Source organism: Symphalangus syndactylus, chromosome 7 (assembly GCF_028878055.3).
Source record: "Symphalangus syndactylus isolate Jambi chromosome 7, NHGRI_mSymSyn1-v2.1_pri, whole genome shotgun sequence".
Classification (NCBI taxonomy): domain Eukaryota; kingdom Metazoa; phylum Chordata; class Mammalia; order Primates; family Hylobatidae; genus Symphalangus; species Symphalangus syndactylus.
The window spans coordinates 126980717-127008358 of record NC_072429.2 but is presented as its reverse complement, the minus strand read 5'-3'; the positions used below and the strand labels follow the sequence as shown (position 1 = coordinate 127008358).

General features: G+C 44.1%; 1 protein-coding gene across 1 annotated transcript in view; it reads right to left on the bottom strand.

Annotated features, from left to right (window-relative positions):
• LOC129486815 (uncharacterized) overlaps nucleotides 1–27642 on the bottom strand; it is a 225527-nt gene that overhangs the window by 133687 nt on the left and 64198 nt on the right. Inside the window, exons 7-9 of the mRNA XM_063642973.1 lie at nucleotides 24277–24455; nucleotides 23047–23271; nucleotides 5594–12756 (exon numbers count right to left, since the gene is read on the bottom strand). The gene's annotated coding sequence lies outside the window, so the exon portion shown is untranslated. The remainder of the gene's footprint in view (nucleotides 1–5593; nucleotides 12757–23046; nucleotides 23272–24276; nucleotides 24456–27642) is intronic.

Sequence of the window (27642 nt, the reverse complement as noted above, 5' to 3'; positions counted from 1 at the left end):
AATACAGTGTAGAATCCATAGTAAGTGCTTATTCCTCTAGTAGGAATGCATTAAGAGGACCAATTGCTTTTATTTTCACCATAATTATTATTATTGATGAGTCTGTATAATTTACTGAAGGTTTTCAGCATATCCAGTTCTATTTCATGAAGAGCTCTAGCCTCAAGAGCTTACATTTTATTTGAAGACATAGCCGCTAGGAATTTCACAGGAGACAAAGAGGAATGAAAGGAGACCAAATGACAAAAAATGGACTCAGCTTAATAAGATGTCTGAAGTAGAAAAGGCTTTCACCCCACCCTGCGTGTCTTGCATATAGTATTTTCACAGGGTCAAATCTAATTAGGAGCAATGGTACGGGAGTAGAGTGGTTACATGAATCCTCCTGCAGATGACTATTATAAAAACTGGATTTAAAAAACTTTAAACAATTTAAAGATACTGGAAAGCATCCCAAACCAGACAGTAGCCAGAGGAGAGTTTAATCCTGAAAATCCACAACTGCGAGAAGGATTGGTAATTTGCAGCTTTCTCAATTGAGGGTGCTCTGTGATCCCCATGGCTGCAGATGTGAAAACCCATAATCTTACTGGCCTAAGGTGCCAGAGGTTGGAATATAAGGATAGAAGAGGAGACAACATTTTAAAGGATGATTCCTGGCTATGAGAATCACAGAAGTAGTGAGATATAAACACCAGCTATAAATTCTGCCAAATTCCTCAGCTGACAGCTAAACTGTACACGCATAGGAGCATCCCAAAGGGACCAGTAAAGGGCATAAGTAGACCAGATGGACATTTACTCTTTAAAGATAGAACTACAAAGGATAAGATCTGTGAGGTTTCTATTAATTTTTTTTTAATTATGTGACTTTCCGGTTTTGCACAGCTTGGACGGCAGAAAAAGGAAGTCTTATAGGCCTGAAATGTCAGGATAGAAAACCTGAGGTGGGTAGACAAACTAGAAATTAGGGGAAAAACCTAGAAGAAAACAAAACTGAGAGGGTGAACCTCACACCGCCCAAATTCTTGGCAAATAACCAAGTTTTGTAGGCACCTAGGAGATCCCCAGAGAGTCAGGCTAAAAATACAACACTGGAAGCCATAAGAAGAGACTAAGGCTATCAGGTGCTACACACTACAAGAGAGATAACGTTTGAGCTTTGAATCCTTTTAAGTTAACTACTTACTATAACAAAAGTGCAATAATCCTCAAAAGTACACAACATAATCCAGAGTCGCTATAATGTGTTATCTACAATGTCTACTTTTCAACCATAAATTACTACACATGCAAAGAAACAGAAAAGAGTGACCCACACTCAGGAAAAAAAGGCAATAAAAAAAAACACGGCATGGCAAAGACACTGTAGTCGGCAGAAAAGTGTTTCAAAATGTGACATGAATGAATTGTCTAATAAGGAATTCAAATGGGGAGTTAGAAACTATTAAAATGAAAATTATAGCTCTGAAAGAAAAATTAGTTAAATTTTAGAGGTATCAGAAGAAAAAAATCAGTGAATATGAAGATAGAGCAATAGAAATGATTCAATTCAAATAACAGAAATTTAAAATATTTAAGGAAAATAGAAGTTCAAAGACCTGTGAGACAATATCAAGCATGATCCAACATGTATATAATAAGAATAGAAGAAGTAAAGTGGTAGAAAGGAATATAAATGTTGTTTGAATATATAATGGTCTGAGCATTCCCAAAGTGGGTGTAAATGATTAATTTAAAGGTTCCCAAAACTTAACAAACCCATAGCATAATAAGCACAAAGACATATATTCCTGAACACATCACAGTAAAACTATGACTATCTTTGGCTAGAAGCATAACATAAAGCTAAAACCGTGGAAGCAACCAGAAGAAATAATACATTCCAATAGGGAACTAATAATAAAATCTATGGCAGACATCTCATCAGAAACTCTGTAGATCAGAAGATATTGAAACAGCAAAGTGCAGTTAAAACAAAATAAATTATCAATCAAGAATTGTGTTTCTAATTATTTTGCTTAAAAAATGAAGGTGGAAGAGATATTTTCAGATAAATCAGAATTAGTTTAATATTAACTCAAAGATCCATAGAGAAATCACACACAAAAATATCAGAGAGATATAGATAGAAAACAAGGAATTGAAACAAAATATTAAAAAAAACACTTGATAAACAAGAAGGCAGGAAAAGAGAGAAAAAAATAAAAAACAAATGAGATAAATAATAAAAATTAAAATAGATGACCTCAATACAAATTTACCAATAATTATAATAACCTCAAATAAAAGCGAAAGAGTCCACAAGAATTGCTTGAGCCCAGGAGGCAGAGGTTCCAGTGAGCTAAGATCATGTCACTGCACTCCAGCCTGGGCAACAGAGTGAGACTCTGTCTCAAAAAAAAAAAAAAAAAGAGAGTTTCAAACTGAATAAAAAATTAAGAACCAACTATATGCTGCCAACAAGGGACGTATTTTAAAATTAAGACCCAAGCAGATTAAAGGTAAAAGAATAAAAAAGATACCATACAATCAATAAGCATAAGAAAGCTAGAGTGGCTACATTAATGTCAGACAAAATAAACTGCAGGATTACTAGAGACATTGAGAGACACTATGATAATAAAGAGGTCAATAACTGATTGGATATAGACAGATATAGATATAGACATAGACATAGATATAGAAATAACAATAATCAATGGTATTGAATGTCTCTGATCCTGTAATATGATGATATCGTATATACCACAGTAGCATATGTAAGCATATATATCTTACTAATATATTTTTTACTAAATTTTGCTAGCACGTTTTTTTCTCCCTCACCAGAACATAAGCTCACATAATGTGATTTTTTTGTCTGATTGTTCACTTCTATATCCGCAGCACCTAAAACAGTGGCCAATGGATGATAGTTATCCCAAAATTTTGGTTGAAAATAGACCTATGTGACTAAATAAATGAATAAAATGCCATTGAAGAGCTTGGGATAGTGTAGGGGCTCAATGAATGTTATTTTCCTGCTCTGTTTTCGTTTCCTCCCACATTCAAAGAAATACATCCACAAGTTATTGTGAGACTAAATTCACAGCTCAGGACTCATTCTCTTCCCAGTCAAAATAATATGATTACTTGCTGAATGAGACAGGAAATGACCAATAGCCACAACTAATGACACAGTCCCTGGCTGAGGAGATGAATGAACAGCTTCTATGCAGAGTAAGCAATAAAGAACCACAGGAATGTGAAGCAGAAATATTTGTTAATGATTTTTAAATGAAATGATACAGCTTGCCTTCCAGTTATTCGTTGATGAATCTGACACTCACCCTACAAAATTTAACTGCCATCTTTTCAGACTAAATTCTTTTTGCCTGCACACCCAATTCTGAGGAAAGTGATAAATCATTTCAACAAGTCAGAGAATTAGAGTTCCTCATCTTCTGAAAGTAACAGGCCGCTTCCAAGACCTGATGAATAGTATAGATCCTCCACTCAGAAAAATGCATTCACACACAATGTTTTGCATACACTTTTAGGAGACTGAAGGACTCTGTTGGCCAGATCCATACACTATGTTTTCTGAGGCTAAGTTCTTCATTTTACAGAGGAAAATACCAGGGTCCAGAGAGAAAAATCATCTAACTCAAGGTCACTGGACTTACTAGAAACAGCTGTGAACCAACTCCACATCTCCTAATATCAAGTCTAACGTTATTTTCATTATAATTATTTTGCTTTTCATAGCAGACAAAATCTTTGCAGCCATCTCTGGTGAATGAGGTGTGTGACTCAGCTAGTTAATATCCATTCTGGAGGGGGAAGATATGTGTAGAAAGTAATGAGATTAGGGTTTGTGCCTGAGAGGAATGCTGATTTCAGTCTTGACTCTCTACTTAGCTGTGTGATCTTGAATGCATTACTGAATATTTCTGAGCTTCTGTGTTTCTTGTTTGGAAAATGAAAATTAAGAACACCTATCTCACATAGCTTTTGTGAGGATTAAATAAGAAAATCTTAGAAAGTATTGGCTGTTAGCAGGAGTACTAGCGTTATCAGGAGTTTAGTACTTTTATAATGTAAAGCAGTTTTTTGAATGGAAGTAGAAAATATTTTGAGTAATGACAATATCATTGGGAGAATTGTCCAGCCATCCACAGAAACAACTACAGCCAGTTCACAGGGTGCTCGAATAATGTGGCTCTGCAATTTAGGAGAAAGGCCATCCTATAAGAGCTAATCTCATAATATTCAATAGACAATGAATGTTTTAGTCAGAATATGCTAGTTCGTGATCCTGTAACAAATCATGAAGGCTTACAATTACAACAAATGTTTATTTCTTATTCACATGACTTGTTCATCACCAGTTGCCTTTGAAACTGCTGGACCCTCTGGGAAGCAGACTTTGTCTGCAACTTCACCTATCATCAGGGTAGAAGAGAAAGACAACTATGATAAACCACAGGCTGCCTTCTGCCTGGTAATGACACATCTCACTTCCACTCACCTTTCATTGGCCAGAGCAAGCTACATAACCATGCTGTATACCCGTGGGGCAGGACAATATAATTCTCCCTCTATGAAGCCCAGTGAATATCTGTGAACAATAATTCAGTCTACCTTGCTTGATTGGAGCTACCCTTGTAGAACGGGCCACTTTAAGTAATGAAACACGGAGCTGAAGTATTTGAGCGCAACCAAAATGACCAGTTGAGAGGCAGGAGTCCTCAGATGACACAAACAAAACCCAAGGCCAAATCAAAATTGTCACAACTAGGCAATATGAAAAAAAGAAGCAGAATAACAGAAAGGCCATAGTCTCCACAGGAGCTGGAAAAGGGAGCGGGTGACATAAAATATGAATTCCCAATCATTTGGCAAGAGTGCCCGGGTGCACTTGGCAAGCATTTTTTTGCCTTGGTGGTATCTGTAAGATGGGGTCATAATAATAAGCAGGTCTTAGAGCAGTCATGGGAATCACTAAACGAAATGATTGATATGTGCACAAGCACAGCACAGTATGTGGTCCATATTAGATGATCATTAAATGCTAGCATGTGTGTGTATACACAGATATACATATATATATATATATATGTACATACACACACGCTATATCATCCATATGTTATAATATATCTCTATATTGTGGATCACATCCAGGGTCTGGACCCTGAGAGGAGGCTGAGTCTGCAGACCCCACCTGGCTCTGGTGCTGCCCTCCGTGGTCATATGGCATGGCTTGGATTCCTCACATCTTTGTTGTGCATTACCATTTGCAAAAAGTGCATGTCCACCCTTTTTTCCCATGTAATCCCTGCAAACCCACAAAGTGCAAGGTCCCACAGTTTGTAAGTGGCAAAGGCAAACTCCAAGCAGGACTTTACCTGAAGCCTTTGGGATCCAAATCCTGTGCTCTTTCTCAAACAAAATCCTGCCTGAGGCAAAGTTCTGGCCACCTTCTTTGATCTCTCCATCCCCTCCCCACCCACCGCCCACCGTCATTTTCTCTCTCTCACCCTCCCTCTCTGCAATAGCTACTTCAAAGGAACAATATTTGAAGAATAATGGTGCTCAGTTATCCTACTTTTCATTCAGGGCGTGTGCCTCCCCTTCAAGTCTCCCGGTGTGTCCAACCCAGGACGTGCCTGGCTTTGGGTTGGTTCTGTCCCTGTTCTGGGCTCCATCTGCCCTGGCACTGAACGCTGGGCCTGCTTCTCATTGTAACAAGGTTGCACTAATTAGCTGTGTTGGATTTTGCATATGGAGAGAGAATGCAAATAAATGCAAAGCAGCATGCAAATTAGCATCATCCTGGCTCTCCCAAAGAACCAGCCTGCAATACTGATGTCAGTGACAAAGTATATTAATAGCCCATCTCACTAAGGCATGCTATTTTTTCAAAGGAGGCAGGCATCAGCGTTTTTGTTTTCTTTTTTTTTTTCTGGAATAATAGTGACTTTATATTGAATTCCGAGTTTATGATCCTTGACAAGAAGTTCATTGACCACAATGCTGTGTTCTCTATAGAAGTTTCTTGTGAGCAATAGGGTTTGTTGGAAAGAGAGCACAGACTCAGGAACTGAGCCATAGAGATCGTAGTTTAAAATGCTACTCTTTGCTTGGACAGTTACTTAGTCTGAGCCTCAGTCTCCAACTGTAAAATGGGGTTAATAAATCTACTACAGAGCTGCTGATGAGGACTAAATGAGATCATGTTTAAAGTAGACTGAAATACAATAGGTGAGCAGTAAGTTCATCTCCTCCTCTCATATTCCTTCTCCGCTTTGAGGAGCTAAGTTGGTAATTCATGGAGACTGGAGGGTGCTCATCTCTCCCTCCTCGTTTTCCCTGTATTGCTTGCCATTCCATTAAATGTGTTTAAATATGTCTTTCTAGTACAAAGCTGTGACAGTAACACACAAGCCCAGTCATTTTTTGCAAGAAACTACAGGGTCTCTTACATCTTCCGGAAAAGAGATTATGACTCTGTCCTGCTCCCCACAGCCCACCTCTGTAACACAGCAGCTATTCTTATAAAGCCTCTTCTATCATCCTCCCATCCCTAACGCCCTTCTCGGGTTCCCTGGGAGGTTAGGGGCTCTCCTCTGTGCTCCCAGAACGCCCACTCTGTGTCCCCTTCAGGACTGTACACTATTGCCACAGCCTGGTTTATCTTCCCCCAAAACAGACTAGAAGTTTCTCACAGGCAGGGACTAGTTCTGAATCATCTGTGTGTGCTGAGCACACATGGAAGACGTCCTGGCCCAGAGAAGGTGCTGAGTATATGTGGGAGTTAGAGAGAATGGGGAGGGTAAAAGGAAAGAAACATCACCATATGTTTAGCAGGGGCCACATAAAAATCTGCATAATTATTCATAACAAAACACAGACAGAAGTGATACTTATATTCTGGAAATGCATGAAAACCTGAGCTTGGGTGCCTGACACTGAGCCCCACCTCGAGCAGAGAGAGGCCACACGGACACGGATCTTCTCTAACACAGAGATGGTGCCCTGAGGTGGGCACTGTGGGGACAGTGGGGCTCCTGGTTAGGGCTCCCGGTTTCCCAGACCAGGCTCATCCACTCGGAGTTGAACATCCCAGTGTTCTGACCAGATGTCCAAGATTCACATTCTGTCACTGGAGCCTATGTCTGATGCAAAATAAGTAAATGGCTGTTGTTCGAACTTCCCGCTCCCCCACTGGTGGGGAGGGCACGCACACACATATACACCAAGGGGCACACATTTGGAGCTGCTCACAGGCAACAGACACACACTCTGAGATTAGCTTTATCTTCTTATGTGTTCCAAATACCCAGACACTGCTCTTGGTGGTTACTGGCATTTCTGAAGGTCCACAGATGCCAAGCGTGAAGATAGCCCCAGAGTCCCCAACTGTTCCGCCTGCCCATGCCCACTGCAGGGCCTCAGCTCTGGATAAAGACGGCACTCCTAGGATCCTACTCAACAATCGGTCTCCGGAGGATCCCTTGCCATTGGGCTGAGGAGTGTCCTGGGTTCTCCTTTTTGGGCTGTTAAGTTAATTTCAAGGCCAAAAGGCAGAGGTATCAGCTGAGTGAGCCAGAGGACTACAGAATGGAAACTCTCTAGCCCCTGGCCCTCAGCTCTTTCTCATGGCAGCTCCTGGGAGAGTTGTTCTCACTTTGCCGGTGAAGATACTGAGAGATGAGGTGGCACATACACTTGCACTTGCCCCCAGACTGGAGCCGAGACCACCGTGCAGCCTCCCGGGGCCTGGCCTGGGGACCCAGGTAGCTGGTTCCTGGGTCCTGGGTAGATGCTTCTCAAAGAGCTCTGAGCTCTTTGAGTAAACAGGTTCTTAAGAAGAAAACAAAGAGCTAGGGCAAAACTTCTAAGCCCTCAGAGGGTCTCACCTCTCCATAGGGGGAGGAAGGAGGGATGGGCATGGCCCTTCCTAGGGACAAAGCTGAAGGGTAGCATTTGGCCCTTCTGGGGCAGAAGCCTCTGTGGGAGGAGAAAAGGTCTGGAGAGACTGAGGAGTAAAGTGGGGGAGAGAAAGAAAGGAAAGGGGAAGAGGAAGGGTGAGAGAAAGAAAGAGGGGGGAAGTAAGGAATGCAGGGAGAGAGGGAGGAGGAAGGAAAGGGGAGCGGGAGAGAAGCAGTGAGGCGGGGAGGACCATCTACCTTAGAGGGAAGAGTGGGTTCTCCATGGAAACAAAAGTGCCTGTTTGCCTTAGGATGCCACCAAGGAGGAAAATTGTAAATCACTTTCCAGGCAGGAGGCAGGATGATTGCCCTGTCTTTGACAGCTGAATTTGAAAACACTCCTATCAATCATCATAGATCCTGTGGCGCCCACCTATGCCAGGTGCTATGCGGGCTATTAAAAAAAAAAAAGGCCTCACACACACTGTTTTATCTTACACATTCCTTTTAGACAAATATTATGCAGGAATTATTTCGTCTCTTCCCCCATCCTCAACTGCAAAGAGAGCAAGAGAGGGAAAGAGGGAGGGAGGGAAAGAGGGAGGGAGGGGACAACAAACTTATTTACCTGCCCATCACACCAAGAAGGATCTTTCATCCAGACACAGGTGCTGGAGATGGAGAGACTTGAGTCTGAAACTCAGCAACCCCTGTGCCATTTATTGAGCGCTTACTGTGTGCCAGGACTGGTGCTGAGTCACCCACATTCTCCCATTTAGTGCCTACAGCGTGCCCCGGGAAAGGTATTGTCACTACTCCCATTTTTCTGAAGAAGAAGCTGGTTTTCAAGAGATGTCACACAAGTGGTTCAAGTCACAGCACTAGCAGGAGGCAGGTGGCAGGACTTCAACAGACTGAAATAAAAGGTGCTTATTCTCAACCCCCATAAAATAGCACTTTCTCTTTTTCACTGGAGACAGAGTCTCGCTCTGTCACTCAGGCTGGACTGCAGTGGCATGATCTCAGCTCATTGCAACCTCTGCCACCCCAGTTCAAACAATTCCCCTGCCTCAGCCTCCCAAGTAGCTGGGATTACAAGTGTGTGCCACCATGCCCGACTAATTTTTGTATTTTTAGTAGAAACAAGGTTTCACCATATTGGCCAGGTTGGTCTCAGATTCCTGACCTCAAGTGATCCACCCCCCTCGGCCTCCCAAAGTGCTGAGATTACAGGCATGAGCCTGCTTTCCTATTTATATGTCCTAATTCCATGTCAGCAAATGCCATAGCGCTGGGTTGGAGGAAGCCCAGCCTGCAGGAAAAATGACAAGCTGAAGGAAGGAGGTTGACTCCTGTTAAGGTTGTCTTAACAGGCACTTGGTGGGCCTTATGAGGTCGCTGTGCATGTGTGCCTGCGTGTGTGTCTGTGCATGTGTATGCGTGTATGTGTGCATGTGTACATGCATAGATGTGTGAGCACGAATGTGTGTTTATGTGCCTCTCTGTGTACCTGCATGTGTGTTTGTGCATGTGTATGAGAGCAAGTGTGAGTGTGTGTGCATGCGTGTGTGTGAGAGAGCAGAAGTGTGTATGTGTGTGCCTCTGCGTGTGTATAGTAGGTGTATGGTGCTTGGTGGCGAGGAGATTGCGCATGACAGGGTAGCTGCAAAGGCATTAAGAGTTCCCTTACTTTACATGAAGATAATGGTTTTCACCAAAATGGAGTATTCTCTCTCTCTGTTTTTCTATTTGTCTGCCTTTCTCTCTCTCTCTCTCTTTCTCTCTTTCCCTTTCTCTCTCTTTCTCTCACTCTCTCTCTCTCTCTCTCACACACACACACACACACACCCTTGTATGTGATTTCTTCTTATGTGTGACAGAGCTAACTGCTTAAAAATTACCTGGCTGGCAGACACTGCGATCATACATCCACAAGCTTTACTCCATGCGGATTCCATGAGGGGAGAGTTGTCCCTCATTTTACAGAGAAAATGAGGCTTGCAGAGGTCAAGTGAGGTTTCCAAGGTCACCCAGGCTGTGACTCAATGGTGGCTTAATTTCCCCTTAAATGTGACTGATTTCAGACATACCAAAGAAAAAGTATATATGGGAACAGAATGAGTACTCACGTACCTGCTCTTCTATTTAAGGTAAAAATCCCTCCTTCCCAAAAGTAACTTTGAGGTTTCTCATTTCCTTAAATGTGTGTATACTCTGCTGTTTGTGAACAACATACATCCTGGTTATTCTGTTTGCCACTGTCCTACCCAGATCCATCTCTGTGCCCCAGAGACTGCTCCCACTAGAGGACATCTCCCAGATGCCCTTGTTTTCTGGTTCTTACTGGGTTCAGCCAAAGAGCCTGGCAAGAGATTGCAGCCGGGGCAGGAGAAGAGAGAGATCGGGGTATTTCCCACCGCACTTCCTCCTTGCTATGGTTATGTGATCCTGGGGCCTGCCTGACAGCCTCTCCTCTGACCCTCAGGCCCCCGCCGGGTTCCTGTAACACTGCCTCCTATACTTGCCCCTTCAGGTAACTCCCAACTTGCTAGTTCCTGGAAACCTCAGAACCTCCTTGGTTCCTTGAATCCACTATGTTGATTATATATTCATAACAAAACACCCAAAAACTAGTGGCTTAAAATAATGACCAGTTCTTTGCTCATTATTCTGTAGGTTAGTAATTTGATTTGGGCTCACCTAGGCAGTTCTTCTGCTCAAAGTGGTGCTGATTGGGCTCATTGTACATTTGTAGTCTGTCAATGTCAGCTCATCCTGGTTGGTAATGGCTGTTGGTTGTATCTTTCTCTCCAAAAGGCTTCCAGTAGGCCAGTGCAGGCTTCTTTTCGTGAAGTCAGAAGCATTCCAAAAAGGTCAGGGCAAAAATCACAAGACCTCTGGAACTCACCCCAAATCACTTTTGCCACAGCCTATTTGTTAAAACCAGTCACAAAGCCAACACAGATTAAAAGGGATGGGAAAATGGATTCCTTCTCTGGGTATAAGGAGCAGCAAATAGGGAATAAATAATGGAAGGGGAGGAATCTGTGGTTATTAAACCATCTCCCCTTTCTGAAACCTCTATAAACGGTCCCTTCTTTTCCTTTTCTTTAGAATTCCAATTCCATCTGGACATGCCTTCTGCTTCCTACTGGGGCCCTACCAGGCACAGTATATAACATTATTATGATATCATACTACACCTAGAGTCTCACTCCATTGCCCAGGCTGGAGTACAGTGGCACGATCTCAACTCACTGCAACCTCCATCTCCCAGGTTCGAGCGACTCTCTTGCCTCAGCCTCGCAAGTAGCTGGGACCACAAGCATGTGCTAACCCCCTCCCACTCTGGCTAATTTTTGTATTTTTAGTGGAGACAGGGTTTCACCATGTTGCCCAGGCTGGTCTCAAACTCCTGGCCTCAAATGATCCACCCGCCTCAGCCTCTCAAAGTGCTGGGATTACAGGCATGAGACACCGTGCCCGGCCATATACCGATTCTTCAGACTGCTTTTTATGCTTTACATCATGTTTTTGAGATTCACCTATATTTACTATATGTAGCTCTAGTTCTCTGATTTTCACTTCTCTGTGATACTCTTTGTATTAGTTTATTTGTCCATTCTCTGTTGGATGGACATTTAATTTAACTTTTTTTTTTTTTTTGGTGTTGCAAATACTACATTTCTGCTTTGCACATGAGCATTCTCTAGGGAGTATAATTAGGAGTAAAGTTGCTGTAGTGTAATACTGCCAAATTACTTTCCAAAGTCAATATAGTCTTTAATAGAAGAAATAGAATTTGAGAGCTGAACAAAGCTGGAAAACCAGGTTCCCCTTACATTATGCAATTATGTGTTTTGAAGAACTGTAGCAATATCTGGTTGGAAAGAGCCACCCACCCAATGTAAGAATCCTTTCAACAGTGTTCCCCGGGGATGGTCAAACAATCCTTTCTTGAACTCTTGGAAATCCACATGGGAAGCCTGATACTTTAACTGTAATTTCCTCTGCAGAGCAAGAATAATTTTGGGAAAAAAATAGTCTTTTTTTTTTTTTTTTTTGCTGTGCTGCTGAAGCCTGCACTCACCACTGGAACGTGTGGCAAAAGGAAAAAGGAACAAAGGATGAAGGCAGCTGGCGGTAGGCTGGGTAGATGCAGAAGGACCATTCTGCTCTGTAAGAAGTGTGTGCTTTATCCTGGAAGCAATGAAAAGTCACTGAAGGAAGTTGGGCAGGAAAGAGGCATGTTCAGATTTGGTTTTCAAAAAGTCATTCAATCTGGAGTATCCACAGTGGTGGCAGAGGAACCAAAGAGAGAACAGTTACAGTGACCCTGAAGAAAGATGCTAATGCCCAGATAAAAAGATATTAAGGCTGGAGAAGGGAACCTGCTTCAGTGGTTGAGACTAGAACCTGGAAGAGAACTGGCTTATGGCACTTACTTGCCCTATTAACATCCTTGAGCATTTGTTTCTTTATCAGTAAAACAAGGGTAATAATGGTACCTATTCCACAGAGTTTGTGTGAAGATAAAATAAAATCTCACATTTGAAACGTTCTAGGTCTGGCTCATGGTGTGTGCTCATAGTGTAAGTGTTAACTATTGTTATTGTTGAAGAACTGTTGAGAACACTTGGGGACAACAATAGTCAGGGTAGACTAAAGTGCCGTAGCTGAAATCCTCAAATTCGTAATGGTTAAAATACAACAGGATTTTATTTTCTCATATGCATGGGAGTCCGAGGTGAGAGTCTCAGATTTACAGACAGTCTCCTCCACATGGTGATTCAGGGCCCCTGGGTCACCTGGAACTTTGTTGTTCTCTTCATCCAGCCTGAGGAAAGGAAAAAGGTACATCCATTTCCTTTTTTTTTTTTTTTTGAGATGGAGTCTCACTCTGTCACCCAGGCCAGGCTGGAGTACAGTGGTAAGATCTCAGCTCACTGCAAGCTCTGCCTCCCGGGTTCACGCCATTCTCCTGCCTCAGCCTCCCAAGTAGCTGGGACTATAGGCGCCCACCACCACGCCCAGCTAATTTGTTGTATTTTTAGTAGAGATGGGGTTTCACCATGTTAGCCAGGATGGCCTCGATCTCCTGACCTTGTGATCCTCCTGCCTCGGCCTCCCAAAGTGCTGGGATTACAGGCATGAGCCACTGCGCCCAGCCTAGTACATCCACTTCTTAAAAGCCCTCCTCCTTGATGTGAGCACAGCATTCCTGCTCATGGTCCCTTGGTGAAAACCAGTCACAAGGCCACAGCTAGATGCAAGGGAAGCTGGGAAATGTAGTCACTGACCAAGCAGCCACTTCTGTCTCCACCAGGGCTTCCCAACCTCAGCACTATTGGCATTGCAGGGTGGATAATTCTTTGTTGTCAGGCTGTCCTGTGCACATGGTAGGATGTTTGGTAGCATCCCTGGCCTCCACTTACTAGATACTAGTAGTGTGAGCACAGGCACTAGTACACACACACACACACACACACACACACAGGATACAACTCCTACCAAGCTGTGACAACCAAAAAGCCTCTAGACATGTCTTTTGGGGGGCAAAATTGCTCCTGGTTAAGAAATATTACTTTACACTAAAGAAGGGGAGAAGAGATACTGTGAGGCAACTGGCAACCTCTTTTGGAGAGAGAAAATTCAAGCTACTAGCTCAGCTGAATTCCTAGTCCCTACTAGAATGTGAATTCCCTGAATGCATGGATTTTGTATGCTTTGTTTTCTGCAGAATCTCCACCTCCATACCTACAGTAGCACCTGACTCCAAAAAGGTGCCCAATAGATAGTTGTTAACTAACTGAATGTGTTAGGTAGACAAGGCCAACATGTACTAGTCAAACATACCTAGGGTGCTTTCCATAAACCAAGCACTGTGCTTATAAAGGATGCCCGCTCTCCTTGCCGCAGGTAATAATTAATAGTGACAATAATAAAAGCCCAGATCCACTGGAAGAAGGAAATCACATGAGATCTGCCAACCCCACCTCTGGAGGCGATGAGCATTGGTACCTAAAGGACAAATACAAAATTCTGGCTCCATCAGCTGTTCCCCACCACTGCTAAAGGGCCTCACGACACCCAAATGCTGGAGATCCCTCTGCCGTACCTGACATCAAGCCATTACATTCTCTGAGAGAAGACCTGATTATGCTGTAGGCAACAACCTACAATTTCTCATCTGCTAAGTGAGATTCCGTGGGGTTTTAATTCTCCCGTTCACTTTAGAGGCTCCCGTCCCATCTTTGAAGTATTTCCCTTCCTCCTGGCTCTGACACCTCTGTCAACACTACAAGGCAGGAGATGCTATGACATTATGGTTGCCATGGATGAATCTAATGGTTATATTGATTTCTTGGTTACATCTGCTCCAAAAGAGCCATGGAGAATCAGGCCCCGAGGGTCTGGAAAGATAAAAGAAGAGAAAAAAATAAATGGACTTTTTTTTCCTTCAGGGAAATAATTACTATAAACAAATTGACGTGTGAGCCTATGTTTAGAAGCGTTTATTACAAGAGACCATGAAATACAAGCACAGTAGTACAGGGCATGCACTGTGCAACCCGGGAAAAGTCAAACACCAAAATCACCTGAAAAAGAACCTCAAAGTTAGCTTCAAGGCAGGATGATTAAAAAGCCAGCCAGATTGTACATGTCATGAAAAAAAGATGTTTACTAGCTTTATGAAATCAAAGTCCCTAAGCTGCAATTTCCTCACTTGTAATATGGAACTAATAATATTAATACCTACCTTGCAGAATGATCATGAAAAACAAATGAAACAACAAGTGTGAAAATACCAAGCAAAGTCTCTGCCACACATTACAGTTTCAATTAATATTATTTTTGCTTCACAGGGAAAAGTGGATAGTCAGAAAATATGCATGGCTTTAAGCATGACAATTAATAAGAAGGAGTAAAAACTGGGACAACCTCTGAACAACCTTCTATAAATAGAAACAAAACCAAAATGTCAATAAAAACCACGTGCAGTTCCTCCATGACATGAGCAGGCAATAACCAAGAGGGTCCCTCTCAAGAGGCCATATGACATGGAACCCAGACAATGACTTTCCAAGCCCCAACATCTGCACCTCTTTCCACAGTCAGACCAGCACCAGCACAGAAGGTTCTATCCTGGCCAGCCTTGGGGACAGCAAACTTCCCACCTTGTCACCCCCAAGAGACAAACAAATCAGGCAATTAAAAAGGGTGAGAGAGAAAGTGGACAGATTAATTTTTAGAGCCAGTTTGCACATCAAAACCAGACCTCAGCTACCAAAGAAATCAGACAAATTCATGAAATAAGAGTCTGAGGGTTGGTTTTAGCCCAATGTTACCATCCACACCGTTAGGCTAGTAGGGCAAACATTTTGACTCCAAATCCACATTTCTAAGACATTGGCCAGTGGGGGAAAGGCCCCTTCTTCCCTCTTTCCTTGGTTACTAGGCACTAATCTAAGCGCTGTGGTATCAGAAGATGATGAGACAGACACTCTGCAGCATGTCTTCAAATGTGGCAACTGTTGAGAAGTCTTGGATAACGCTAGGGATTGTCCAAGAAACACAGAAGAAATGGTGCCTCTTGCATTGCTCAGAGATCCCCCCCACCCCCAGACATTTTAAACTTGGTCAGGCTAGACCACGGACAGCCTTCTGGTTCTGAAGGTGGCAAAATCTAGAGACACTACTTATTTATTTATTTATTTATTTATTTATTTATTTATTTATTTATTTTATTTTATTTGTTTTTGAGATGGAGTCTCTCTCTGTCGCCCAGGCTGGAGTGCAGTGGCGGGATCTCAGCTCACTACAAGCTCTGCCTCCTGGGTTCACCCCATTCTCCTGCCTCAGCCTCCCAAACAGCTGGGACTACAGGCACCCACCACCAGGCCCGGCTAATTTTTTGTATTTTTAGTAGACACAGGGTTTCAGTGTGTTAGCTAGGATGGTCTCGATTTCCTGACCTTGTGATCCGCCCCCCTTGGCCTCCCAAAGTGCTGGGATTACAGGCATGAGCCACTGCGCCCAGCCAATACACTGATTAAAAGTAGCCCTCCCACAACTAGGGCCTTTAGATGATATGCATCCAGAGTGATCTGGCTTACTGCAAGAGAAAGAGTCCTGGGTAAGCACCTACAATGAACTAAGCATTGGGAACAGATTCAGAGATGAGAAACGTTCATATATTCATTCAGCAAATGTTCATTAAGCTCCCGCTATGTGACAATCATGATATTAGGAACTGGGTTCAGAGCAGTAAATCCAGTAGGAAACGAGCATTTTTTTTTCTGCTTTCAAGTTGTTCACGGAGATACAGAAAAGTAAACAGAGGTCAAAACAAGAGTGGTAAATCCAACGGGAATGGACAGGAAGGGCCAAGGTGAGTCTACAGGATGAGCAGGAATTAGTTAAACAAAAAGTTTGTTAAAAAAATGAAAGAATAAGTATGAATTAATTAATTAATAGGCGAGAGACAGAGACCTCTGAGCAGAAGAGATTAAGTGCAAAAGCAAAGGAGCATGCAAGATCATCAAAATTGTCAGCAAGTAAGTGATCTGGTGGGGCTGGTGTGGGCTAAAGTGGCAAGATACTAACAAGAGCAATGATAAGAACACAATGACAGCTGGCATTTCCTGAGTTTTTTCCATGCACTGTTCAAAGGGCTTTAGGTGCATTGTTTCACTGAATATACACAACGTTACTACCTCCATTTTACAGGTGAGAAAACTGAGGCATTCATGAGACTGAGAATTTCCCCTTGGTCACACAGCCTACAAGTGGCTCAGCTGGGATTCAAACTAATGCCAGAGACTTCCTTCTTCACCTGTGGATCTTGAGGAGGGCTTTGCAGGTCACAGGAAGGCTTCTAGACTCAGTCTTGTCAGAAATTAAGAGGCCAAGGAAAGATGCTACACAGTTTTGGCTCATGAACGTCTCACATTCTCTAAGGAGAGGCAGGCAAGTGCAAAGTCTACACAGGCCTTGCCAAGTGCTAGACCATAGGTTAGACAAAGAGGCATGCCTGTGCCTCTGACCCAGAATGAGGGTAAGTTGAATATTTCTTTGACAGATTGATGAAGGCTTCATAGAGCTGGTATCATCTGAGTCAAGTCTGGAGGGAAGAAAAAGATATCAGGCAGATGTCACAGTATATGCAAAGGAAGGGAAGGTAGAAACTGCACCACATGTTGGAGGCAGGAAGGTTTGAAGCAATCTGAAGCATAGGGGAGGAGCAGCAAGAAGGACTCGTTTTTCACTCAGAGCTTGTCTGTGGCCTGGAGTCCAGGGTTTATGTCCTGGAGAACCAGTAGCTTGAGGGTTCTTCAAATTCAGAGAGGTCAGCCCTGAATCACTTAACATGGTACAGACGAAACTTATGCAAGAATGCCCTGCACACACATGGAGGGCTTTCAAGGTACTTATCAGCTGTCACCTGCACCTCTAAGATGAAGTGAAGATGGGTGAAGGCTGCTGGCAAGAGAGTAGGCTGAAGGACCTCAAAAATGTCTCTTTCCTCTTCTCTTTTTTTCAATTTCACACACATACATACAGAAGTTCCTTAACACTGAGAAAGCCCACCAAAAACACCTGGACCAGGAAAAAGGCAAGAGAAGAAGGAGGGAAAGCACCTAAGCACAAATCCCAGCCCTGCCCTGACCAGCTGTGTGCTCATCTTAACCATTTGCTCCTCCTGGGGAAGACTACATTTCCCAGCCTCTTTTGCAGTTGGTTTGGGGCCATGGGGCTGAGTCTTGGCCCATGGAGGCTGGGCAAAAGGCACAAAAGCCTCCACTTCCAGGCCTAGCCTTTTTGAACATCCTAAGTGACCCTCTGCCCTCTCTTTTTCCTTCCGTGGTGACTTTGGGGACCATATGCTCCAAATGATAGGGACTATAGCATGAAGGAGGGCTGCCCTACCCCAGTGAGACTGCAACTTAAGCAAGAAATGCGTTTGATATGTTAATCCATTGAAACTTTGGGGTTTGTCTGTTGCTGCAAAAGGTATTGATTCTCCAGTGGTTCTAAAAGCTTGATCCACAAGCCCACAGCCTCAGCCTCAACTTGGAACTTGTCTGAAATACATATTCTCTGTCCAGGCGCGGTGGCTCGCGCCTGTAATCCCAACACTTTGGGAGGCCGAGGTGGGTGGATCACCTAAGGTCAGGAGTTGGAGACCAGCCTGGCCAACATGGTGAAACCCCATCTCTACTAAAAATACAAAAATTAGCCGGGTGCAGTGGTAGGCACCTGTAATTCCAGCTATTTGGGAGGAGGCAGGAGAATCACTTGAACCTGGAGGGTGGAGTGAGCCGAGATCGTACCACTTCACTCCAGCCTGCTAGACAGAGAGAGACTCTGTCTCAGAAAAAGGAAAAGAAAAGAAAAAAGAAATAGATTCTCAAGTCCCACCCTAAAGCTGCAAAATCAGACAGAAACTCTGTGCTCAGGGCTTAGAGATTGTTTTCAAGTGATTCTGATGCAGCTACAGTTTGAGAACCACTGGCTTCCTCTGAGAGGCTACTGTGTGGCCTGCATCTTTTTGAGCCTTGGTTTCCTCCTCTGTCAAATGGAGATAAGAACATCTCCCTTTCCAGGGTTCATAGGAGGGTCAAGTGATACTGCATGAAACGATGTGTTTAAGGAGTCTGGCACGGTAGTTGATACACAGTCAATGCATAATAAATGCTATTTCTTAATAAATAAAAATGTTAAATGTTAGTTCTTTTTCTTTCAGCTAGGGGCCAGGGACTGCCAGAAAAACAGAAGGTGGGGATGGGGATTGCCAGAGAAATAGAACGTGGGATCAGACTCATACCTCTAATCCCAGCACTTTGGGAGGCCAAAGTAGGTGGATGATTTGAGGTCGAGAGTTCAAGACTAGCCTGGCCAGCATGGTGAAACCCCATCTCTACTAAAAAATACAAAAATTAGCTGGGCGTGTTGGTGGGTGCCTGTAATCTCAGCTACTCAGGAGGCTGAGGCCGGAGAATCGCTTGAACCCAGGAGGCAGATGTTGCAGTGAGCCGAGATCGCGCCACTGCACTCCAGACTGGGTGACAGAGCAAGACACGTTCTCAAAAAAATTAAAAAAGAAATTTAAAAAGCAAAAGAAGGTGTGATTCCTGCCTCTTGGCACTGTGCTAGACAGCTTGTAAGATGCCCCCAGTGATTCCTGCCTCCCGGTATTCAAGCCTTTGTGTAATGTACTCCAGTTGCAGGTGGACTGGACCTAGGGACTCACTTCTAATGAATGTAATATATTAAGCTAAGCTCCTTTTAAATGTCCTAGGGGAGAATTATTTGCCTCTTCCAGCTTCTGGAGGCCCCAGGTGTTCCTTGGCTTGTGGCTACATCACTCCAATCTGTTTCCTTTTTCGAATGAACTTCTCCTCTTCTGTATCTTATAAAAATACTTGTCACTAGATTTAGGGTCACCCAAAGAATCCAGGATGATCTCATCTCAGGATCCTTAATTACATATGCAAAAATATTTTTTTCCAAGGGAGATGATATTCACAGGTTCTGAGATGTAGACATTTCTTTTGGGAGTCCACCATCCAACTCACACAGTGCCCAAAGAAGAGTCAGGTCTTGTTCAATCTTATATTCCACTGATCAAGACACCTCATGTGTAGTGCATGACACAAACTTGAAATTTGACAAAGTTTTTTAACAGAATGGCAGAAGTGCGTAACAGTAAAGCTACTGGGCTTTAGAATTAGTGAAACCCCTATTCAAACTTCAACCACTTGCAAATAAGTGACGTTAGGCAAATTACTTCACCTCTCTGGACCTCAGTTTCCTCCTGTAGGCATTTTAATAGTGTGTGTCTCATGGGGGTGTGATGAGGATTGAGGTAGTAAATGCAAAGCCACTACACAGTGTCTTGCATCAAGCAGGGCTGCAAGTGCGGACACGGTGCCTGGCACACAGCGAGTGCTCAGAGAGGCTTGCTATTCCAACTAGCATTTTGAGGGCTGGAGTTGCTGTTGTCCTTACTCTCACAAAACCTCCTAGCCTTTTGCTCTGACTGCCACAGGGACCCTTTCACCTGCTCAGAAAGGAGAAAAAAAGAGGGAAGTCCCTGAGGCACCCAACAGTTCTCCTTTGAGACAGCTGTGGACTAAATATCCCAGCCCCGCCCTCCCATCTCCTGGCTGGTTTCCTCCAGTGATGCCTCCCAGAGAAGGGCTGGCGGCGAGCTTGCCTAGGCCCCTCATTGTTATTCCTGGCATGAGGTAACACTGCCAGCATCCTCAGAGGCCCATAAGAATCCCCGCAGTTTGTCTTTCATCAGAGCAACTCAAAGCTGTGTGGCATCCTCCCCAGAAGACCACGCTCCCAACCGGGTTGTGGGAGCCGCCTACGTCCCAGGATGGTCTGGTATGTACAAGGCAGAACCGAAATAACCCAGCCCAGCACTGGCTCGAGGGCCACATGCCTCCAGACTGCCAGGGAGATACAAGGCTTCGTGTGCGGAAAGAAGCTTCCTGGGATTTTCTGGACATCAATGCTCTGAGTCACACTGCAGTAGGCCCACACTCTCACTGCCGTACTGAGTAGCTGTGTGATTCTGAACATTTCACTTAAACTTTCTGTGCTTCAGCTTTGGCTTCTAGGAAATAAAGAAGAGGATAGTGACATCTACTTCATCGAGTTGCTGGGAGGATTAAGAGACAGTGTGAGTAGAGACTGGAAGAAAATATTTGCAGCACATGTATCTGACCAGGGATTTGTATCAAGGATATATAAATAACCCTTGTGACTCGATAATAAAAAGACAAACAGCCTATCTTCCCAAATACAGAAAAGACCTAGACACTTCACAAAGAAGATATATGCAATAAGTGTGTGAAACAGTGCCCAATGCCATTAGTAATTAGGAAAATGTAAATAACAACCACGGTGAGACAGCACTCCACACCCATTAAGATGGCCAAAATCAAAAAGACTGTCAATACCAAATGTTGGTGAGGATGTGGAGCAATTGGAGCTCTCCTCTGCTCCTGGCAAGAGTTAAAAAATAATACTGGCCAGGCGTTGTGGATCACACCTGTAATCTCAGCATTTTGGGAGGCTGAGGCAGTCAGGAGTTTGAGACCAGCCTGGCCAACATGGTGAAACCCCATCTCTACTAAAAATACAAAAATTAGCCAGGCATGGTGGTGGGTGCCTGTAATCTCAGCTACTCGGGAGGCTGAGGCAGGAGAATTGTTTGAGATTGGGAGCCATAGGTTGCAGTGAGCTGAGATCACGCCATTGCACTCCAGCCTGGGTGACAGGGCAAGACTCTGTCTTAAAAAAAAAAAAAAAAAAAAAAAAGATACCACCACTTGGAAAAACAGTTTGGCAGTTGCTTAGAAAGCTAAAAATACACTTAGCATATGATCCAACAATTCCTCTTCTAGGTATTTCCCCAAGACATATGTCCATAAAAAGACTTGTCCATGAAATCTCATAGCAGCCTTATTCATCATCAATGCACACTTAAAACATCCCAAATGTCCATCGAATAGATGAAATAATAAACAGTGTGGAGTGTCCAGACAATGGAATACTAAATAGCGATAAAAAGGAAGTGTTTTTGATCTATGCAACAACCTGGATGAATCTCATAAACAGTGTACTGAAGAAAAGAAGCTAGACATGAGGAAAGTTAAGATGATTCTAAGAAGTTCTAGAACAGAAAATGCATGGGTAGGACAGAAATTAGAACAGTGGTCACCTTTGCGTGGGGTGAGCAGGACAGAAAATAGAGACACGAGGAAACTCCCAGGGGTGAAAGAAATGTCCTGTGTTCTTGTTTGGGGGTGAGAGGTACATGGATGTATACATTTGCAAAACACACCAAATTCTAACTTAAGATCTTTGCATTTTGTCATCCGTAAACTATATTGCAATAAAAAAGATTTAAAAGGGATATTGCATGTAGTAGAGAGATTAGCAAGGGGGCCAAGCTCATAGATGGAACTCAGCAAAGGCCAGCTACTATTACCAAATTGTAGAAACAAGTAAAAATGACTCAGTTGTATGCTGGGAATTTAGAGCACCGATCTGAACCGTGAGCCTCCCTAGTCAGGTCCCCTCCTGGAGAAGGGGAAAACTCTCCCAGCGAACCCGAGGCGAAGACTGTTGTGCCCTGCCTCCCACGCTTCCTGTTGTTTCTCCGGTAAACAGAGAAACAGAAAAAGTGCATTTAGTGATGCAAAAATGAAAGATGCAGCTCTAGGAGGAGTGGAGCAAATGCGGAGGGTGGTGCTGGGGGAGTAATGAGAACAGGCTCACTAAGCAACAAGGAGGCATGGATGCCGCAGAATGTCCACAGCCCGGGCTGCTCCATCTGCGGGTTTCAGAGATGCCTGAAGCAGCTGTGGAAATGACATTGGGCCTAGCCACTGGGGCAGTGGCCTCTTTTTTTTTTGAGAAGGAGTCTCGCTCTGTTGTACAGGCTGGAATGCAGTGGTGCATCTCGGCTCACTGCAACCTCCGGCTCCTGGGTTCCAGCGATTATCCTGCTTCAAGAGATTCTCCTGCCTCAGCCTCCCAAGTACCTGGGACTACAGGTGTGCACCACCGTGCCCAGCTAAATTTTGTATTTTTAGTAGAGACGAGATTTCACCATGTTGGCCAGGATGGTCTCCATCTCTTGACCTCATGATCTGCCCACCTCGGCCTCCCAAAGTGCTGGGATTACAGGTGTGAACCGCCACGCCCGGCCAGCAGTGGCCTCTTGAAGACTGCATAGGCTCCAAGGGTAAGAAAAGGGGCTGGAGCCCAGCTGCCTCTCCCTCACCATACAATCCTAGGCCACCTTTTCTCATACTGGCCCCCCTTAGGGGGCTCCTCCTGCATCCTTAACTCTTTCCTGGAATGTTCCACCCTCTGCTGTGCTGTGGCCTACACTGAAGCAGGAGACATCGCTCCCAGCCCATCATGGTCTATTCTACTTTAACTGAGATCTCTCATTGGACACAGGTCTACAGTGGCTCCCAGGATTGGCTTCGAGTGGCTGCTTGCTCAGATCTCAAGGAGCCTCATCTATTTCACACAAGGTAAACCAGATGAGGTGTCCTCCCTGGTTCACAGCCCTGTGCGGCTGTGATCTTCCCATTACCCTGGCTGTGGCTGCCGAGTCTTCTCCCAGAGGTCCAGGGGTCAGCAGAAGAAAGTTGCTGATACCAGCAAGCAGGGCCTCCCTCCTGGTTCCCTGCCCAGCCCGTGCAGTCCACTTTCCAGGCTTCCATGGCCTGACTCCAGCTTTGCCAGCCATCCAGAGATGCCCACATTTGCATGAAGTAATTGCCCTTTAAAAGCATCTTTTAAAGAGAACACTCTGCATCTGAGAATTATAACAACAGAAGAAGAAAAAAAATAAGATTTCCCTCTCATCCACTACCAAACAGGAATGTCAGTGGCAAAGGGCCCATATTTTGGATACAAATCTTAAAAAGGCCTTAGGAGGCTTTAGGGAAAAAATATATCTATATTTGTAGAAGGTGGCAAAACTATTACCTTTCAGCTAAAGACTTTGTCTCTACCTGTGAATCAAAAGTCAGAAGAAAACTGCACTCAATTACTAAACATGGAACAAGTATTTTGGGGCTTTTTTTTTTTTTGAAGCAAAAGAGTGCTATCATTTCATTCCCACCCATGACATGCTATGCACCCAGATCTGGCTACCTTATTAGCAAGGCCTGGTGCAGAATGAAAATGCTTGTTCAAACAGGAAAAAAAAAAAAAAAAAAAAAAAGCTTTTTTCTTTATTCTGAGATCTCCATCCTGTTGTGTTTTGTTTTCATCTGCCATTTAATGTCATACTCTCCTGGGCACAGGAATACTTGCAGGGTGAATACAGCCCCTTGAAGACCTCCACAGCCCTGCCCCATGGCACAATTATGGGATTGACTCTGACCCTCTTCAGTCTTGGTCACATCTGGGAAAAGGGGGAGGTGGCAGAAGCAGAACTTCACTTACAAAACACAAACTCAAAGATAAAGTGATTAAGATTTTCAAAAGTTTCAAGGTGGCTATTGCAAACCTTTAAGCTCCAAGTGGGGAGCCCCCTTATATCTAGCAGTCAGCGTAATTGAAGGTGAGGAGCCTCCCCCTAGAATGTCTTATCAATCTGGGCTCAAGGCCTGCGCCTCTGCCCTTTGCCAAGTTACTGATCTTTCCCGTTTATAAAATGGGGCTAATAACAGTACCTCCTTTGTCAGGCTGATTGTATAATTAGTTGACCTAAGAATAATGGCTAACTCTTCTACAGCACTTGTTGGCATGAGTGGCATTAGCGGCTAGCCTAATGCCCCACACTGTTTGATGTGTTTTAGAAATATCAACTCACTTAACTCTCATAACAGGCCTGGGGGGACGTCGGTACTGTTTCTGCCTGACAAGAGAGCATGTGGAGGCGTGGAGCAGCACGCAACTGGTCCAGACCCAAATGGCTTGGGCGGGGAGGAGCAGCATGGCCAAGATATGCACCCATCCACTCAGCTCCAGAGCATCACTTCTGCCAGGTGCCTGAAAGGTAAACAGTGGTTATTGTTTCATTTCATCTAGCCCTCATAATGAGCCTATGAGGTGGGGTTGTTACATTTGAGATCATTAAAGAGAAGGATACGGAAGCTCAGAGAGGTGAAGGAACTTGCCCAAGGTCCCCCAGCAGGACTACCTCCAGGAGAGGAGAGGATGTCAACTGAGGGGAGGAAAGGGATGGAGAAGCTGGGGCCTCTGACAGAACGGACCTGCATGGATGCCTTGGGGGTTTTTATGTAAGCCATGTCTCCAGATAGGATAGAAAGGCAGGAGTTTGAGGGGTATGGAAGAATGGGTCATTATAGCCTTGGGATGCTAAAATCCCTGATTATCAGGGCAGGATGTCAGCGTGGAAAGCATATCTACGTCTTAATTTTATATTTGGGGAAACTGAAGCTGGATGTGGGAAGTGGCTAGCCTAATGTCCCTTAATCAGAAAACACAGCCCCGAGAGCAGATGACCCCAGGCCAGCATACTTGCCAGGTCTGTGGCATGTGCTGAGCACATACCAAGGGTCCCAAGTCCACAAATCCAACAGTCCAACTCCTCCTAAGAGGCTGCTGGATAACCACCAGGCAGTCCTAGGCACAGCCCAAATCCTTAAAATAAAGCCCCTTGCCATTTTGAGCTAGGGTGGGTTTTTAGTTGTAACATTTAGGAAAGGAAAACCACCAACTTTGTAGTCAGGCAGATGTAGAATTGAAAATGGCTTTAGCATTTAGTAACTGTGTGACCTTAGGCAAATTACTTGACCTCTCTGAGCTTCAATTTCCTCATCAGTAAAATGGATCAAAAGCAAGATCACATCATAGTGAACATAAGTTTCTGGAACAGAGTAAATGAAAAAGAAGTTACAGAGTGTCAAACTGCCTAGTGTAAAAGCTAGCACTTAGCAGGTGCTCAATAAAGACCATTGCTGAATCCATCGAAGGCCAAACCTACATAGCATGTAAGAGAAGGGTCTCACAGGAGATGTCAGTTCTAGAGGCACTTAACATACATCTCTGTCTAAAACTCAAAGAGGGGAAGTTCAGCAGAATTTGGGGAGGTCTGAAATAGGGGCCACCATTCATCATTACCCAGGAAATAAGATCTGGAGGTCCTAGTGATGGGAAGCAGGAAAGGGAAGTTGAAAAGGAGGCTTAAGTGTGAGAGAAGTTACATTTTTTGGAGTTTCTTTTCTATTTAAGGTCTTGCTAACCACTTGGTAAAACTCATTTCTGGTTCGTGTTCTTAGCAGGAAAACACATTTCATGCTAAACAGTAAGAACAGGCCCCAGCTTGGAAAGTCCTCAGAGGTTCTCATGTTTCTTGTGTCATCTGCAACTGTAGGGTACCATGGGCTGAGTGACTCAATTTGAATAATTGTACTTTGAGGATTTCTAGGGAAAGCACCCAGGGCAACCTTCTGACTGGGATCTTATAACACACAGATAGAGTCAAATCAAGATGCTTCTGAGGCCCAGAAGGCTCACTCCAGATTGCAATGCATTCATTCAACAAAAATTGATGGCTCGCGCAATGTGTGCTGAAGACACTCTCAGAGACTGAGGACCCATAGTGAGCAACCTGGACACAAAGGGGCTTATACTCTGTCGGGGGAGGCTACCAAAAGAGAATCTCCCATGGGAATAGGCTGCAGAGCTAAAGGTGTAGAACTTGGGAACCTGGTAATGACTGGGAGTTAAAGAACAGCTCTTCAAGGAGATGGCACTAGAGGTATGAACTGAAGGAGGAGAAAGAAATGTATTCATCTCCTGGGGCTGCCATGACAGAATATTGTAAATAGGGGAGCTTAAAATAACAGAAAAGTATTTTTCCACAGCTCTGAAGACTAGCAGTCTGAAATCAAGGTGTCAGCAGGACCGTGCTCCCTCTGAAAGCTGTAGGGAAGAACCTTTCCTTGCCTCTTCCTAGCGTCTGGTGGTTGCCAGCAATCCTTGGTGCTCCTTGGCTTGTAGATGCATCATTCCCACCTTTACCTCCATCTTCCCAAGGCCTCCCCACTGTGTGTCTCTGTCCCCAGGACACCAGCCAGTGGATTAGGGGCCACCCTCATCTAGAATGACCTTATCTGAACGTGATTGCATCTGCGAAGACCCTATTTCTATTATACATAAGGTCACATTCACAGGTTCTGGAAGTCCGAACTTCAGCATATCTTTTGGGAGACACAATTCAGCACACTGCAGGAAGCAACACAGGCAGGGTGAGCATTTAACAAAGCCCTGAGCTCGGCAGCAGATGGAGGCTTCAGGAAGGAAGGAAGCCAGTGTGTCTGGAGCCCAGTGAGGAAAGGGGAAAGTGGGTGGCAGTCAGATCATACGGACCCAGGAGATGGTGAAGAGCAACAGGGGAATTCACCAGTTTTTAACTCTGAGATAGACACACTTTTTCCAGCTCATGCTGTTTGCCTCAAAGAGGTCAGCATCCCGGCACAGAGTTGTGGCCACCCAGCCTCTTCATAGTCTGATGCACCACACCTGTGACTGGCCTGCCACTCCAGAGCACCAGAGGTGAGGCAAAAATAGCTTATGGCATTGACAGCTCTCTGCTCTGGGAAACCAGAGGCTAAAGGTGTCCCGTTTACTGCACAGTTGCTGCCTGAGTGCATCCTGATGGGCAGCAGGGGAAACCAGAAAGGGCCCTTCTCTGCAAAAAAAAAAAAAAAAAAAAAAAAAAAAGGAAACCTTGGACATATATATGTATACCAAAGTTTTGTGCTTGAAGTAAAGATTTGTTTTCTGTGCAGACCGTCTTTGGTATAAGGAAGTCCAATCATTTGTTTTACAAATACTTATGGAGTGCCTACCATGTCACAGATACTTTTCTTGGAAAGAGGTAAGACAAAAATCACTGCCTTCCTGAAGTTTATATTCCAGGGGAGTAAGATAAACTAATAAATCAACTCAAACAATTAATTGTAGCACCCGTTAGGAGACACCAAGAACAATGGAGGAAAATAAAACCAGCAAAGAGCATAGTGAGCTTCGTGGGATGTGCGGAAGTTTCAGTGTTAAATTTGGTGGCCAGGGAAGGCCTCATGGAAATGACGACACTCGAGCAAAGACTGAGAAGGGATGAGGAAGTGGACAAATAGGCTAGAGAGGAAACAGCAGGTGCAGAGAACTTGAGGCAGAAGAATGCCTGGAGGGTCCGAGTTATGACAAA